This window comes from Nannospalax galili, unplaced genomic scaffold (assembly GCF_000622305.1).
Source record: "Nannospalax galili isolate Female #2095 unplaced genomic scaffold, S.galili_v1.0 scaffold1245, whole genome shotgun sequence".
Taxonomy (NCBI): Eukaryota; Metazoa; Chordata; class Mammalia; order Rodentia; family Spalacidae; genus Nannospalax; species Nannospalax galili.
In genome coordinates this window covers 134,363-151,942 of record NW_008354009.1, presented here as the reverse complement: position 1 = coordinate 151,942, position 17,580 = coordinate 134,363, and positions in this window count along the sequence as shown.

Genomic DNA, 17,580 nt, shown 5'->3' with positions numbered 1-17,580 from the left:
ATTTGACAGAGAATGGTAGTTTAAAAGGGAAAGTAGTATCTTCATATTATGAAAACAATTTTGACACAAAAGGATACAGAGACTCTTGGTTCCTGGGCCACACCCGAGAACTAGCCTCCTAAGAAATGACCAATTCCAGGTCTGGGCTAGGAAATGTAAAACCAGTCTGGAACATCATGCCATACTAGAAGTAGGGAAGTTTTTAAAGACTGGTAGAGTCAAAGAATTCAGGAGGCAACTTGAATAGTAGGTTCCCCTAGCCAAGTATGGAAAAATTTGAGCGTCAGTAAGTTTGAAGTGAGTGGATTTTAAAACATAAACTAAAGCCATACATAAATTCAAAATAATGTATTAAAAATTCATTTGTGACTTTACGATGAACTTAGGAACCAATTCATTATTTTGAAATCTAGTACGGAAAAAAAAAATCAGATCTTTTTTCCCAAGCCTATCTGTAAAAACTGCATCTTTCAATAACGAAAGAATTGTTGGGGGACATTTCTTCAAAGAAGTATTTTTAAAGCTAATACAAGAACAACCAGCAGAGTTGGAATGTCATCGTTTGGTAACCCTAATTTAATCAACCAGAGCTACAGCAGCTGACGTCTCACAAAAAGAAAGCAACTGCCCCCTCTTGTGGAAACCTGCCTTATTGCCTATGAAATAGCCTTGCCAAGCAAATTGCACTGGGATCTGAACAGTTCCTAGAACTACTATTTGACAGAAAATACATGAGACACAATTCCTCATATGCCACCAAAATAACATATTCACATAAATATAGATTACAGGGACTTCATGCAGCTGATTTGTTTCCTAAACAAATGTATAATGAGGGGGAAAACAGAATGAGAACATATAAAGTATGTCCCTCCCTAAGCTGTGCGCCAGGCCGAGCCCAGTAAGGAGGACCAGTCTTCCGCCAAGAGAGCAGGAATAGCTGCATTTCCCTGCTACCGCTCCAAATAAGCTGTCAAAAGAGGCACTTAAAGTACTACTTTGATACAGTGAGACATTAAGGGAGTGTTACATTTGGGCAGATGATGTGTGTTTTAAAGAGGAGTTTTATCTTTCAGAGGTACATAACATTTATAGATGAAAGAATATAGTGCCTGGAATTTGCTTCTCAGTTAAGGGGGTGGGGGGATGGGGATGAAAAATAAGATGAGTAATGAGCGACTGGTGTGTGATAGGTGACTAGTATGTGATAGGTTGATGGGGCAGACGCTATTCCTTTCTCAGAAATTCTTCTAAATACTTAAAATTATTTCAAATAGTTTAAAATCTGTGCCTTGAAGTATTAAGCCATTATTAATCTGTATTATTTCATGACAACTACCCTTTCTGCAAAAAATTTCCAGCTAATACTAGAGCCCTTGCCTTTGTTGTAATGAGATCTAAATAATTAATATTTAAGTGCAAATAAGTCCCTGAGAGCATAACCATGCTAGGAAGGACTATATTTAAGTCCCTCAGGAAGGCATTTGACAATCCAGGTAAATGTTTCCTTTATGAGAAAAATATGTCTATTAATTTCTGGGTTTGGGGACTGTGCTGGATAGCTTTACTGTCAACTTGACACACCTAGGTTGAGGGAGCCTCAGTTTGGGGAATTTCCTCTATTGGACTGGCCTGTGGCCATGTCTGTGGGGCATTTTCTTGATGAGTGATATGGGAGGGCCCAGCCCACTATGAGTGGTGCCACCCGAAGCAGGCTGAGCAGGGGCCAGGGGAGTAAGCCAGTAAGCAGCGTTCCTCCATGGCCTGTGCTCCAGCTACTGCCTCCAGGTTCCTGCCCTGAGTTCCTACCTTGGCCTCCAGGATGAACTGTGACCCAGGATATGTAAGCTAAGTAAACACTTTCCTCCCCAAGTTGGTAGTGGTCAGAGTATTTTGTCACAGCAATGAAGAACAAACTAAGACAGGACCATCATTTTGAATTTCTGTGGGAAATCACTAGATTCTTCCCACGCTCACATTAAACAAACAACAAATGAAATCAATATTGTTTAGTAAAATATAATTTTATAGCACTGGATACTACCTTCAGTGTTCCATTTCTTCCCACTGACCAGAGCTGCATAGCTCATGAAACTGAGCTGAATAAAAATAAAGCAGTCAGCATGTCAGCTCGGCTTGACCATCAAAGCAGGCAAACCCAGCCGGCTTCCAGAACCAGGTAACTGCCAGGAATTCAGCAGAAGGCACCCTAGCTTGCTGGAAAATTACAACTACAACTAAATGGAGTTTTGATTTAAGACCTCAGGTGCCAGCCAGCAAACCTGGGAAGGATATAAGGCTTAGCAGAAAGGGAAAAGGGACCAGGAGTTGCAAGGAGGAAGCATCTTCTCTCAATAAACTGATTTCTTTAACTTTGGATCTGCTGAGAAAAAGTCTACACTTCCAGCTGTGTCTTTCAAGGTCAGAAGGGGATGTGGCTTGCTCCTTGCTCTGGTGTTCATCTGGGCAGACAGGGATTAAGGCAATGGGTTTCATGGGGGTATAAGTAGAAGACTGATCTGAGTGCAGGCCGTGGCCTCCAGACTAAGCCTGCAGGAAAATGAGAGATTGGAGTCCACATCAAAGTTCCTCCCCTCTCTGAGTCCCTTTGCTCCATCTTCACTTTAAGCAGTACCTGAGCCAAACAATTGAAAACACATTTAACTTCTTTATAATTCCGTTATCTCCCTATGCCATTCAGCAAGTAAAGTCCTTTTGCACTGGTGTGATCTGGTGACCCGGATTTGATCCCCAGAACTCACATAAAGGTGGAAGGAGAAAACTGACTCCCCAAATATGCGAAAGGGCGTTCTGTCACAGGCTTTTACTTTGAAACCCTGTTTCCTGAAGAAGTACAGAAACCGATATGATTAGTAACTTGCTGGCAAAGTGAATTACTTACTAATGCAGAAGGTGTGTGTCAATAATGGAGTTTTGAATTATATCCTTAGTTAAATATTAGTTTCCATCTAAGACTACGTTTCAAATGAGTACAGTTATCTTAATATCCTTCTGAGATTAGAAAAGCAGACTTACCTGTTTTGATTTTGTTTGGGGGTGGGCTTTTTGCTTTAAATTTTTTTTTAATTTTATGTGTATAAGTGTATTGCCTGCATGTGTGTAAGTGCACCTGTGTCATGCAATGCCCACAGAGGTCAGAAGAAGGTGTCAGATTCCCTGGAACTGGAACTACAGATGATTGTTAACCACCATGTGGGTGCTGGGAATCGAACCTGGGTTCTCTACAAGAGAAGTCAGTCCTCTTAACTGCTGAGCCATCTCTCTTGACCCTTAAAATTTTTTTATGTGTATATTTTTATTTTATGTGTATGAGTGTTTTGCCTGCATCCAGGTCATACAACACTCACGGAAGCCTGAAGAGGGAATTGGATCTCCTGGAACTCCAGTTACAGATGGTTGCTAGCTGCTTTGTGGCTGAACCCCAGACCTCTGCTAGTGTAGCCAGTGTTCTTAACCACTGAGCCATCTCCCCAGCCCCTAATTTCAGTTTTATAGTTGAAACACACTACACAGACCATTTGATGCCCGTGACTATGTAAAATAAAGGTACAATGAAAACAATTTAACATTGGGACTATGCAAAAATTTGTCTTTCCAGGTCTAAAGTTTGAAAACATGGCTACATCATCATGTAGATTATTTTTCTTTTCCTATAGTGTTATTAATGGCCAGCAGAGATTAAACTTAGGACAAATGGAGTAAATATATAAGCAGACCTATGCAGCTTTGAGGGACTAGAGTAATAAGTAACAATGCTATAGATTTAAAGCTGGGTATGGTCGTACACATCTGTTATTTTAACATTTGTGAGGTAGAAGCAGGAGGATCTGGAGTTCAAATCCAGCCCCGGCTACACAACAAATTCATAGCCAGCCAGGGTCACAAAAACCTGTTTAATGTGATATTTGAACACAATGCATAGTAAGACAAGCTAATTAACACATCCATCAGTTCATTTTATGAGACATTAGAAATGTGCTCTTAGCAATTTTAAAATATAGAATATATTATTATTAACTGTAATTACCATTATGTGCAATAAGTATCTCAAACTTACTCCTCCCATCTAAAATATTGTGTCCTTTGACCAACATCTCCCCAAACTCTCCACCCCTCGTCTCCATTCCTATAAGTCCAACTTCTTTTTATCTATTTATTTTATTTATGTGTATGTGTGTATTGCCTGCATGTAGGTAAGTGCACCCGTGTCATGCAATGCCCGTGGAGGACAGAAGAGGCTGTTGGATCCCATGGAACTGGAGTTACGGACAGTTGTTAGCTGCCACGTGGGTGCTGGGATTCAAACCTGGGTCTTTTGCAAGAACAGCCAGTGTTCTTATCCTCTGAGCCGTCTCTCCAGCCCCCAGGTCCAACTTCTTTAGGTTGTACATGTGAATGCATGCAGTGTCTGTCTTCCCATGCCAGTGGGTTTCCTTAGCATAATGTCCTCTCGGTTCATCCATGTTGCCAAAAATGACAAGATTTTCTTCTTAGGGTGAGTAGTATTTCCCCGTGTATCCTCCAGTAGATTTTCTTACTCCTTTGAGGGCACTCAGGGTGATTCCATATCTTGGCTACTGTGATTAATGTTATAATGAAATTAAGAGTGTACATCTCACTCCTGCATACTGGTTTTATTTTCTTTGGATATATATATGAGAGAGAGAGAGAGAAGGGATTTCTGGATCATGTAATTCTATTTTTTTAAATTTCAGTTTTAAACTTTTTGAAGAACTATCTAGTATTTTTTAAATATTTATTTTTATTTTCTGTATCTGAGTGTTTTGCTTGCACGTTAAGTGTGCCAGGTATCATGCAGAGCTCACAGAAGCCAGAAGAGGGCATCGGATCTCCTGGAACTGGAGTTGTAGACAGTTGTTAGCCACCATGTGGGTTCTGGGAACGGAACTCAGGTCCTCTGCAACAGCAGCCCGTGTTCTTAACCATGGAGCCATCTCTCCAGCTCCTGTCTAGTATTGTAAGAGAGAATTCCTTAAGTTCAAGCTCATAAATTATATTATTTCATCATGGCATGCCTTATGAAATGCCAAGGACAAAATGTTGAGCTCAAAGTCTTCTTAAATTCTTCCAGAAGGATAATTTTTCTCTCTCTTTCCTCCTTTTCTGTCTGTCTCTCTGTTTCTCTGTCTCTGTCTCTTTTCTTTTTCCCCATAGGCAACTAATTCTTTTTCCTCCTTCTTGGTTTTAGTTCATGGGGTGAGGGGCTGCTTTTGGAGGTAGAAGGAGCTGAGTCTGAATCATCCCAACTGACTGTGACACAAATTTACATAATAATTGATACACTGTGCCTGCATATTTTACTTACATGTGACCTTAGTGGCTCAAAGTCATTATTAACAAGACAAAAAAGTATTACTTAAAGCTGTTTAATTAACATGAAAACTCTATCATTACTTAAGTGCAGCTGTCTTCTGCTTGTACTTCTGAAATAATGTTTTATTTCTTTGCTGTTTATTCTTTATCTGGATCTCCACACACCTGCTTGAAAGGCACATGTGCTTCTGCGAAGATACAAGTAATGGGAATATTTGAAAGGCTGCTCCGTTCTCTTATCTCTCCTGACAGTTCATTATGTGAGGATACAGTGGCCATAATGCTAATAGTAATTGTTATTCCTCCCCTTTACTTGCTCATATACACACACATGCACACACATGCAGGGATAGATCTCTCCTACCTCAGATAACACCAGAATGTGTCATCACTTTTTCTATCAGGCAAATATTTCACTTGTTGGTTATACAGATACTTATTCACTGAAAACTGTACAGACACTCTTGATAAATGTTAATTATAGTGCTTATTATTGGCATAGTACATTCCAATTTATTTTTTATTTATTATTATTATTATTATTATTATTATTATTGTGTGTGTGTGTGTGTGTGTGTGTGTGATGGCACATCCCACAGAGCATGTGGTGCTCAGAGAATAACTTTCTGGAGTCAGTTGTCTCCTTTGACCCAGAGATCCAGGAAATGAACTTAGTTGTCATGCTTGCACAGCAAGCACTTGTATCTGCTGAATCATTCTCCCAGCCTGAACTTTCTAGTTTATAAAGAACTTTAATGTATATGTCTTGTTATTGGTAATAACCTTTTGGGCTTTGGGGGCTTTTTTTGTTGGCTTTGGATTGTGCGTGCATGTGTGTCTATGTGTGTCTGTGTGTGTCTTTGAGACAGTGTCTCACTGTATAGCCTAGCCTAGAAGTCAGAATCTTCCATACCACCACACCTGGCTAAGACTATAGTTTTGTTGACTCCTAAGTTTTTTTTTAAAGAAATTGGGAGATTTGGGCCTGCTCCACAGGAGGGAATTCAGGCCTGGTCATGGCTCATGGCTCAGGACATCATAAACTATAGAGGGGAATGTACTTACTGTAGTCTTGTTAAATGATATGTTGACAAACTTCCTTTCACATATTTGGGAATATTACATATAGATTAGTGCTGCTTTCAACTTTGGCCAGAAAAAAACTTCTCCATACAGTGGCCAGCGGTTAACAACAGAGATTCATAACTGGTCAAAGTTCTAAGAATAAGTGTCTATTGAATGCTAAGCCTTGAATGGGATATCTATTACCCGCCCCACTCAAGACTCAGGGAACATCTTGGAAGAGAGGGCAAAAAAAAAAAAAAAAAAAAAGTAAGAGCCAGAACATGGGGAGAAGTGCTGTGAAGGGCCGTCTTCTGGACAGATGTGGCCATTGTGCTCATGAACTCACTGCAGCTGCAGGTGACCTGCACAAGACCAAGCCAGCAAGATCAGCCAGCATTCCAACAGGCAGATTTACTTGGACTCAGTGGGTTACACACTCACATACAAAGTAAGATGACATAAAGAGGAGAGAAGCATGGGAGAACCTGGGAGAAGAGAGAGGGGGAGTTGGGGTACATATGATCAAGAAATTGTCAAAGAATAAATAAAATATTTTATTTTAAAAAATAAATTGGGGTCAGAGAAAAATGGTCTATTTTACTTCTTACCAGGCCACTTAGGAGCAAGTGGGAAAACTCTCCACAGTAAGATCTTAAAAGTGAGGGAAAGAGGCCTTCCTTGGTTTGTTTGGTTAGGTTCACTTTTTTTAAAATTTTATTTATTATTTTTGTTTTATGTGTATAAGTGTATTGCCTGCATGTATGCAAGTGCACCTGTGTCATGCAATGCCATGGAGGACAGAAGAAGGCTTCGGATTCCCCTGGAACTGGAGTTAAGGACGGTTCGTAGCCGCCATGTGGGTGCTGGGAATTGAACCTAGGTCCTCTGCAAGAGCAGTCAGTGCTCTTAAGCACTGAGCCATTTCTCCAGCCCCATACAGCCAGTGTTCTTAACAGTTGAGCCATCTCTCCAGCCCGGTTAGGTTCATTTTTTTGACAGTCACCCTATATTGCTGAAGCTGGCCTTAAGCTCCTGAGCTCAAAAGATCTTCCTGGCTCAGTTTCCTGCGTTCTGAGATTACAGGTACATGCCACCATACCTGGCTGGTTTATTTCTTTTTGTAGATGAACAGTGAGAAGAAATACTTTGCTCAGACATTTTCTACTGGTCTTGGATATGGCAGAGTATAAATGCAAGCTCAGTAACTTCACCTAGCTCAAAGGTGGAAGTCACAAAGTCATACTGGATCTCAAATTGTCCTAAGAACCAGTGGAGTGTAGCCTTCAGTTATATCTTCTATGGCTGGACCCAGGCCCCACCTCTCTCTGTCGGATGGAAGTCAGTTTCTCACCAGCTTTGTACATCCCTCAGGGCTACTGCAACAGAAATAGGGGCTCACTTTTGACTCGCCTCCTTACTGGCAGGCTTCTGAGAGGCAGCATACTCAGATGTTATGATGAGTTCACCTAGATTTACCTCATTCAGGGAGAAAACATCTCAATACCACCACCACACCCAATTCCCACGGCCAGTTTTCTATTGTTTATTTTAAACAGTGTCTTCTAAACATGATCCATGTATGTTCCCCCCACACTTCTGCATTCAAGCTTGAGCCTTGCCATGTGTGAATTCTTTCTGAAAGCTCATATTCTCAATTCATTCATCCATTCATTCAATAAACATTTTACTTAGCATTTTAAACATGATAGGCCTTAAACCATGCTGAGAACAAATTTATGTGCAATATTCAAGGGGTCTAACCACCCTGTAAAATCCTGTAAAGAAAGAAACATACTATGTGGATGAAGCCTCAACCTTTTTGTTTGGTTTTGTTAGGTTTTTGCTTTATAGTCCAGGCTGGCCTGGAACTCAGGCTTCCACTTAGGCTGGCCTGGAACTCATGGCAATCCTCTTGCCTTACCTTCCAAATGCTGGGATTATAGGTGTGAACTACCACCCCCTCCAGACTGAATCTAAGGCCTCAGAGAGCTTTGTGTATGCTAGGCAAGTATTCTATCCTTGAATTCTATCTCCAGTCCCCTTTTTACTTTTATTTTGAGGCAAGGTCTCACTAAGTTGCCTAGGCTGGCCCTGAAATCACACTATAGCCAGGCTGACCTTGAACTTGCACTCATTCTGCCTCATCTCTCCCAAGTAGCTGGGATCACAGGCCTGTGCCACCAGATTTGGATCCAGATACTTTTAGTTTTTAAGAGAAAAGAAACCCATCTACTTTTCATCTATCACTTACCATAGATTATTATGCAAGTTACCATACAGCAGGGCTCGTCCTCAGCATTCAGGTAGTTAAATGAATCAAAGGCCACTCACTTTAAGGAATATAGCATTTGGTGCAGGAACCAGGGGGGCACTTGTAATAAAAATAAAAAAAGAGCTGCCAGAGGTATATATTCAGTACCAAGACTATACAGGGAGGAGGGATTAGCTACCTGAGTAGAGCTTTACAGCAGAAAAGGTGATACGGAGGTAGAAGGGTCAGGAGGGACAAGGCCTTCTGCCATCAGACTGACAAGAAGGAAGAAAACTCAAGGACACAGTACGGACCAGTACTTTTCATTATCTCTGAATGTTTATATTTCTGAGCAGGGCATTCAGTCCTATCTGGAGAAAACTGAAGACAGCAGCCATCAGAACAGTGCTTGGCTAAGTTCCACTTACTTGTCTGACTGATGTGGGAACTCTGACTTTAAATTCAAATCCCAGAGATGATTTTGAAGGCTCTACCTCCACTTTGTATATACTGTTCAGTTTCCCTTCCTGCCCTTTCCACAAGCTTAATTACAAAAGCTATGGCCTTTCTATTCAACAATCGCACCTCATTCATTCCTCTCCTTCCTCTGCTTCCAGTCAAGCTCATTTCTTTCTCCCTCCAAAAGATGACTTTGTACAAGTTCGTCCTCTTCAAACTTTAAAAAATATTTTTATGATTTTTCTTTTATGTGTATGAGTATATTGCCTGCATGTATGTAAATGCACCTGTGTTGTGCAATGCCTGTGAAGGTCAGAAGAGGGCATCAGATTCCCTGGAACTAGAGTTACTGAGGGTTGTTAGCTGCCATGTGGGTGCTGGGAATCAAACCCAGGTCTTCTGGAAGAGCAGCCAGTGCTCTTAACTGCTGAGTGATCTCTCCAGGCACTCCTCTTCAAACTTTGATCCCTATGGCCCATCAATTTCTTTTTCTTCACTAATACAAAGGCCTCCTGTGTGTTAAACATGTGCTAAGTGTGGTTTCCAAAATGGCTCAGATGAGAATTTTGCTAATTTCATGGTCTGTATCCCCTGACTATGCCTGAACACGGATTATATGGAGCAAACACATGTCATAGTTTGCAGAGCATCTTGGAATGGAGTTTATCGAGAACTTTAATTAGCATAAACTAAGCTACGATGGCATTAGGCATGATAGCTTTATGAAAGCAAGCTGACAAGCCCCATTTCCAAATTCCCCATACTGCAAACACCTGACTTGCATGAATCATGGCTAAAGTTGCAGGAAGTATTCCTTCCTGGGCTTCTTCATCTCCATCACAGCCTGCCTGTCTGGCTCCACAGGGTCACCCTGACAGAATGAACTTTGAGTGCTGCTTACAGCTGTTCTGTTGGATGTTTTCAGTATTTATCAACTGTGTCTACTCTGGGAGCTGCGTAAGAGTCAGAGCTCAGACATCTACCCGAAGGAAAAGAGTATCTTTCTCTTCCATTATCCTCTTTCTTTTCTTCCAGTTTCTCCTCTCCCCTAGTCATCAGTGAAATTAATAAACAAATTCAGAATTTCTGGCTTAAAGCAGTCTATATTCACATCATAGCTCATTGAAGATTGTGGTGATTAGGGTAAAAAGGTAGGCTCCACACCCATTTAAAGACCTAGGCTGGTAGCAGCCTCCATGGTCTGCCGGGAATAGAAACAGCGAGGAAATAAAACAAATCTGGAGAAAAAACTCTGTATCTCCTTTGGCTAGGGATAGCCTTCTCAAGGTCTGTAGGCCTGTTTTCTCCAACCAGCCCACGGAAACACATTTTGACACCTCACATGATGGTAACAATGTGTTTGGTGAGTCATATCAACCCAATCATCTCTATAACAAGCATCTGTATCCCGTGTCATGTTCTGTTTTGTGTAAATTGCATACTGTCACGTATAGAAACTTCTTAATTCTCCAATGAGACTTCATGGTTGGGAGGGGTGGAGGTATGAAAGGAGACAGGTACAAAGACCGTTATCTATGGAACATGAAATAAGTAAACAGCTTTAAACTTACAGAAACTTGACTGAGTGTATATCTACATTCAAATTAATTAGTGTAGGAATTTGAGTTGGAATGTGTTTATTTATAGGCAGACTGATTTTCTACATCAGGAACCATCACCTTGCTTTCTTCTTTTTCTGGGATTGAATCCAAGGCCTTGAGCATGCTAAGCAAGTGCTCTACCACTGAACTACACCCCCAGCCTCCACCCAAATCCTTGTTTTTTGAGACAGGGTCTTGCCGTGTAGTCCAAGCTGGCCTTGAACTCACTTGCCTCCTGAGTGCTTGGATTACACACGTGTGCCATCACAGGCGACTAAACAGAGTATGTAGAGACTCGAAAATTAAAATCTTGCAGAGTGCTGTATAGTTAGAGGATTCCACTAGATGGCCCTGTTTGAAAACATTACAAAGTAGGAGTTGAACAGCTTTCTGATGAACAGTCACTTTCAGACCTTTTCAAGAATTTAGGACACTTCATTACCAATTGTAGCTTGTTTTCCTAAAATACTATTGATATGGCAAATTTCATCTTTTAGCATGACAAGGAAAATGTTTTGGCAAAATAATTTAGCCTGAAGTTTTCTTAGCAGAGAGTATTTCATTTTGAAATACTGAAATGACAGCTTGTCCCCCAAAGTGCAGCATCAGCAGCTGGGCCTCAGAAGGCAGCCTAAGCTGTAAATTTCCCTTGTTCCATGTGGATTTTAAAGCCAATACAGATTCTACCTCTCCCTTTTTTCAAGCTCTATTTTCAGACACACGTTTTGAAATCCCCAAGGTTATTCTGCTATGTTATATGGATTCTGTCAATGCCAAATGAGTCCAAACCACCCGATTAAAATACTCTGTGTAACTAAAACAAGGCAATTGTAATAAAAGCTTCGAACCCAGAACTTAATAAGCAGCATTTGTATTTGCCAGTGTAAGGCCTCTCTAGAATTGCTGACGAGACGGAAGAGAGGCCCCTGCTGTCCCTTTTCCCTTTCCATGGATCCATTCATACAGGCATCCTTTGTCCCAAGTGCTAGTTCTAAGGTGAAAAGGGGAATTTGAGCTAAGGAGACGACTTGCCATGCAAGCCTGAGGTGCAGAGTATTGGTCTTTAGAATTCAGGTTAAAAAGCTAGGCAGACATGAGGGCTACCTATAATCTTAGCAGTCAGGAGGCAGAGACAGGGGATCCTCCAGGGCAAACTGGCCAGCTAAGACCAGTCAAATCAGCAAGCTCTGGGTTCAGGTGGCAAACCTCACCTCAATAAAATAAAAACGGAGCGATATCCACTTTGGGCCTACACACACACTCATGTACTAGCACTGACACATATATGTACACCCCCACACAGATGAACATATATAGACACATGCACAACACACAGACACACACACAGACACACACAGACACACACACACACACACACACACACAAGAATTCATTGAATAACAAATTCAAGGAACTGGGTAGTGGGCTCCAACTCCATCCTTCCCTCTGAGAGAATAGAAATTAGGCAGATCCCCCATTAGCAAACAGAAAGGGCCACTGATAAGCAATAAAGATGGTAAACTTTCACCTTCTTCCCTACCCAAGACAAAGACCTGGCAGGATTTTGCTTCTCCCAGCAGAGCCTCACTTCTGGCTCACTGATCCAGATGAGTATAGGTAAGTCCAAGGCTGGACCTAGACATATCTCAGCCTGGTGCTATGGGCCTATCAGTCCTCTCTTCTTTATTTGACAGAATTAAAGGAGGAGGACCCACCCTATACCACCAAGAATACTCAAAAGATCCAGGCCCTTGTAGGGGACTTTGGGCTTCAGTTTCTGAATCCCTTCTGCGCTGGTTAGTTTTTGTCAACTTGACACAAACTAGAGTCATCTGGGAAGAAGGAACCTCAACTGAGGAATTTCCTCCATCACACTGACCTGTGGACATGTCTGTAAGCCATTTTCTTAATTGTTAATTGATGTACGAGGGCCTAGTCCTCTGTGGGCAGTGCTGTCCCTAGGCAGGTGGGCCTGTGCCATATAAGAAGGGTAGCTGAGAAAGCCAGGGGAAGGAACCTAGTAAGCAGCATTCCTCCATGGTCTCTGCTTCAGCTCTTGCCCTGTCTTCCTGCCCTGACCTCTGTTTATGAAGGACTATAGCCTGTAAGCCACGTAAAGCCTTTCCTCCCCAAGTTGGCTTTGATTAGTGTTTTATCATAGGAACAGAGAAGCAAACTGTAACTCCCTCTCTGTTTTGGAGTATCTTTCTCTGCGTGTGTGAGCATGTGTGTGTGGGGGGGTTTCTTTTGATAAAGTTTGTTGCCTGCTATGTCTGAGATTCTTCCTGCTTTTAATTCTTTAATTGGCAGAGAAAACCATCCTGACCAAAGCCCCCAGAAGGCAGCACTCCTTCTCCAATCCTCGGCCTGCTCAGGGGACACCAGTGATGGACCTTTCTCCTCTACTCTCACCATCCTTCAAGAAAATTTGACAGTAGGAGCACCTGTTTGCTCCCAGAAACAAAGGAAGTCAACACAAGAACTCTCTCTCTCTTGCCAGAATTCTTCTTATACTTAAATGGAACTCTTAGCATTCATGCTCTTTACTGAATGGTTTTAATTATATCAACAACTGTAACTGAGAAATCAGAACATTGCATTGTGGCTAGAATTCCATTGCTTCTATGGCCATCTACATGATTTTGGATAGTTTACTGAAAATATTTTCCATCCCAGTTCTTCCAAATTAATGCAGCCATACATTTTCTTACCCACTGAAACATAGGTCCAAAAAAGTTTCATAATTCTTTTCTTTCTTTTATTAGTTTTTTGTCTGTGTGGGGAGGTACAGTGAGGAATTCAGTCAAGGGATTAAGGTTAACTGGCTGGCATAATGTAATTTCACCACTGCCAATGACAAAGTACCAGTATTAGCTTTCCTCCTTAAAGAACTAGAAAATAGGGACTGGAGAGATGGCTCAGTGGTTAAGAGCACTGGCTGCTCTTGCAGAAGACCCAGGTTTGATTCCCAGCACCCACATGGAGGCTAACAACCATCTGTAACTACAGTTCTATAGAAATCTGACTCCCTCTTCTGACCTCCACAGGCATTGCACAACATGGGTGCATTTACATGCATGCAGGCCATACACTCATACACATAAAATAAAAATAATAAGCTGGGCATGGTGGCACACACCTGTAGTCCCAGACAGCTGGGGCTACAGGGAGACCCTGTTTCAAAAAGACCAAAAAAAAAATAATAATAATAATAATAATAAAAGAACTAGAAAATCAGACAAAATGTATGAAGCACTGTTTAAAGACATTGGCAAATAGGCAATGTGGGACTATGATCCATGACAGAAGTGAAATAGAGAGGTACGTCCACAATTGCCTCAGTTCTCCCCTGGAAAGGGTTTCTAGATTGTACTACAGGAAGAGAAATTCCAAACAGAGCAAGGCAGAGTCATCAAGTTGAGGAGACAGAGATTGAAACTGGAGGAGGTTGAAGCAGCTAGCATTCCTTTCAGAGACAAGGGGGATAAAGAATCTGAGAATATCAGCTGAAAAGTGATCTGGCCTGTGTAAAAGAAAACTTCCTGAAGCCATAGAAAGAGTCAAAGAAACCAGTAACAAGCCACTAGCAGGCGTGTGAAAGAATAAGAAAATGACACTTCTAACTAAGGGGGAATCAATCAATAGAAATAAAGCAAAATGGCACTTAATAGAATTAGCAGTAAAGAATATTTTTAAAGCTATATAAAAATGCCACATATATTCAAGAAGTCATAGGGAAACAAGGATGATCAGGAAAGTAATGAATGAGATAAGAAAGAAAGGCACATGGAATCTCTGCAAAGTAAGAATATAATCCATGAAATGGATAATACAATGAATGAGATTAGCAACATCTTAAACAATATCAACTTCACGGTGGGAGAACTCCAGAAAGAGCAACTGAAACTATCCAAGATGATCAGTGTTCTCGTTTGTTTCTCCAAAACTAGTTTGTTTTGCTGTGACAAAACACTCTGACCGATACCAAGCTGGGGAGGAAAAGGTTTATTTGGCTTGCATCTCCCGGGTCACAGTTCATCAGGGAGCCTAAGGCAGGAGTTCAGGGCAGGAACCTGGAGGCAGGAGCTGGAGCACAGGCCGTGGAGGAGTGCTGCTTACTGGCTTGTTCCCCTGACTCCTGCTCAGCCTGCTTTCTTATGCAACATAGGCCCTCCTGCCCAGGGGTGGCACCATGCACAGTGGACTGAGCCCTCCCACATCACTCAATAATCAAGAAGATGCCCCACAGACATAGCCACAGGCCAGGCCAATGGAGGAAATTCCCCAGTTAAGGTTCCCTCTATCCAGGTGTGTTGACAACTAAAGCTATCCAGCACAATTAGCACAGAGAGAAAATGAATTAAAGGAAGATCCATAGGTGACATGGGAGGCCCAGAGGCATCATAATGTACTGTGAATATAAAGATACAGATAGAGGCTGTGCATCATGACCTGTGCCTGTCATGCCAGCACTTGGGAGGCTGAGGCAGGAAGATCAAAGTTCCAGGCCAGCCTGGGATACTTAGTGAGACCCTGGCTCTAAATGAATGAATGTCAAGACGATAAAATGATACACTGTGTTGGTTTCTTTTGCATCACTGCAACAAAATAAATACCTGACAGAAACAGCTCATGGGAGGAAAGATTTGTTTTAGCTTACATTGTTTCATAGGGTTGTGGTCCATCATAGTGGGGAAGGTGTGGCTCACCATAAAGCAGTGGAAGTGGACTGCAGCAGCATCACATGATAGCTGCCCAGGAAGCAGAGAAAGCATGCCGGGGGTGGAACCTTCAACAATCATCCCTTAGTGATCCACTTCTACCAGCCAAGCCCTATAGCCTACAGGATCCACAGCCTTCAAAGCCCAAAAGCTGGAGACAAAGCAATCAGAACAGGATCCTGCAAGTAGCATTCAAACCACAAATTCCATTCTTGGTTCCCAATAGGCTCATGGCGATCTCGTAGTGCTATTGGTCCAACTTTCAACATCTTCATAATATTTTCTGTCCAACACTGGTCAAAAGTCCAAAGTTCAGGGGGCTGGAGAAATGACTCAGAAGTTAAAAGCACTGGCTGCTCTTGCAGAGGACCCGGGTTTGATTCCCAATACCAACATGATAGCTAACAACCATCTGTAACTCTAGTTCCAGGGGAGTCTAACACCCTCTTCTGACCTCCACAGGTATTGCACAATGAAAGTGCACTTACATACATAGAGGCAATATATTCATACACATTAAAATAAATAAGTGGATTATTTTTTTAAAAGTCCAAAGCTCAAAGTTTATTCTGAGACTCAAAGCAAACTCTTAACTGTGAGCCTATATTACATCAAAAATCAAGTTACACACTTCCAACATATGACAGCACAGAGTACACATTCCCATTCCAAGAGGGAGGAATAGGAGGGTAACAAGGAAAGAAAGGATGGAAGCAGGACCAAAACCCATGAGGGCAAACATTGAATCTTGTAGCGCTGTGTCTGATATCTGAGGTATATGGTGGCATCAGAGCCCAACAGGCTGGGCATCCCTCTCTCTATGGCTCCACTGCCAGCAGCATGCATAGGCTCTCTTAGGCCCCTTCCGTTCAGAGCCTGCACTTTCTGCCACAAAACTCCCACATTCTGACATCACCAACATCTCAGGGTCTCTATTGCATCTTAAGTTTCACGCCCACAGCTTCACATGACCCACCCAGGGGCTCTCTGCAGGGTGTCCAGCTGTGCTAAACATTGCCTAGTCTCCTAGACTTTTCTCCAAAACCTTGCACAAGCTTCCGTGACCCTGTAACTCTTGCATTCTGCATGCCTTCAAAACCAACACTACATGGATCACACTGAATTTTGCTATAGGTGCAGTGGTCTCCGAACTGCGTGGCTGAATCTAGAAAAACACTTCTCTAGGTGACCCAGTAGAGCACAGCACTCCTGAAGCTCTCTTTTTTCAGGGACTCTACTTTTTAAAGGGAAGTATTTCAAATACATTTGCATTTTTATACCCTGGAGACTTTGATGGGTGGAGGTTTTCTTTCCTACTGGAATCTTTCCTACTGTCCCACTATAAAGTTCAAGCTTTTCCTGATGGCAATAAAACTAACTGTTAAAGCAGTCACTTTGTCTACACTTGGATTGTCTGCAGTTTTAACCACATATAAGCTCCTTTCCTTGCCAAACCATACATTTTCAAATCTTTCTGCTCTGTTGTTTACACCCTAGCCTAACTATAAGCAGACAGTAATCTCGATGCCATACCCTGGATGCTATTCCTTCTTAAAATTTACTTCACTGTAACTTTTGAATTCAGTTTTACTCAGATTTTCAGGACACAGACTGAATGCAGACAAACTCTTTGCCAGAGTATAATACGAACAATTTCTAGACCACTTCCCACTGAGTCCTGGTTCTCATCTGAAACCTCATCAGCATTTTTTGCTGACAGTTTTTAATGATAATTGAACTCTGGAGTTCCACATCACCCATCAAGCTGGGCTTTTAGCATTCTAGGACTTCTTTAGCCGGAAGCTCTGAACTTTCCACATTTCTCCCATGCCTCAGACTGTGTTTTAAACCTTTGCAAGCAACCAATTGTTCATTTTATTGATTTTTCTTTGTTCCCTTGCTGCTCTCTCTTTCATCGATTTCCACTTCCTTTTCTTTGGTTTACTTTGGGTGTCATTTGCCTTTTTTCAGTTTCTTAAAATGAAAGTTTAAATAATTCAGTTTAGGCCCTGAATACTACTATTTAATGTGGTAATTCCCCCCTCTGGGTACTACTATTACTGAATACCACAAAATTGGAGGCATTTTGTTTTTATTTTACTGTCTCCTCCAAGACATGATCAGCTTT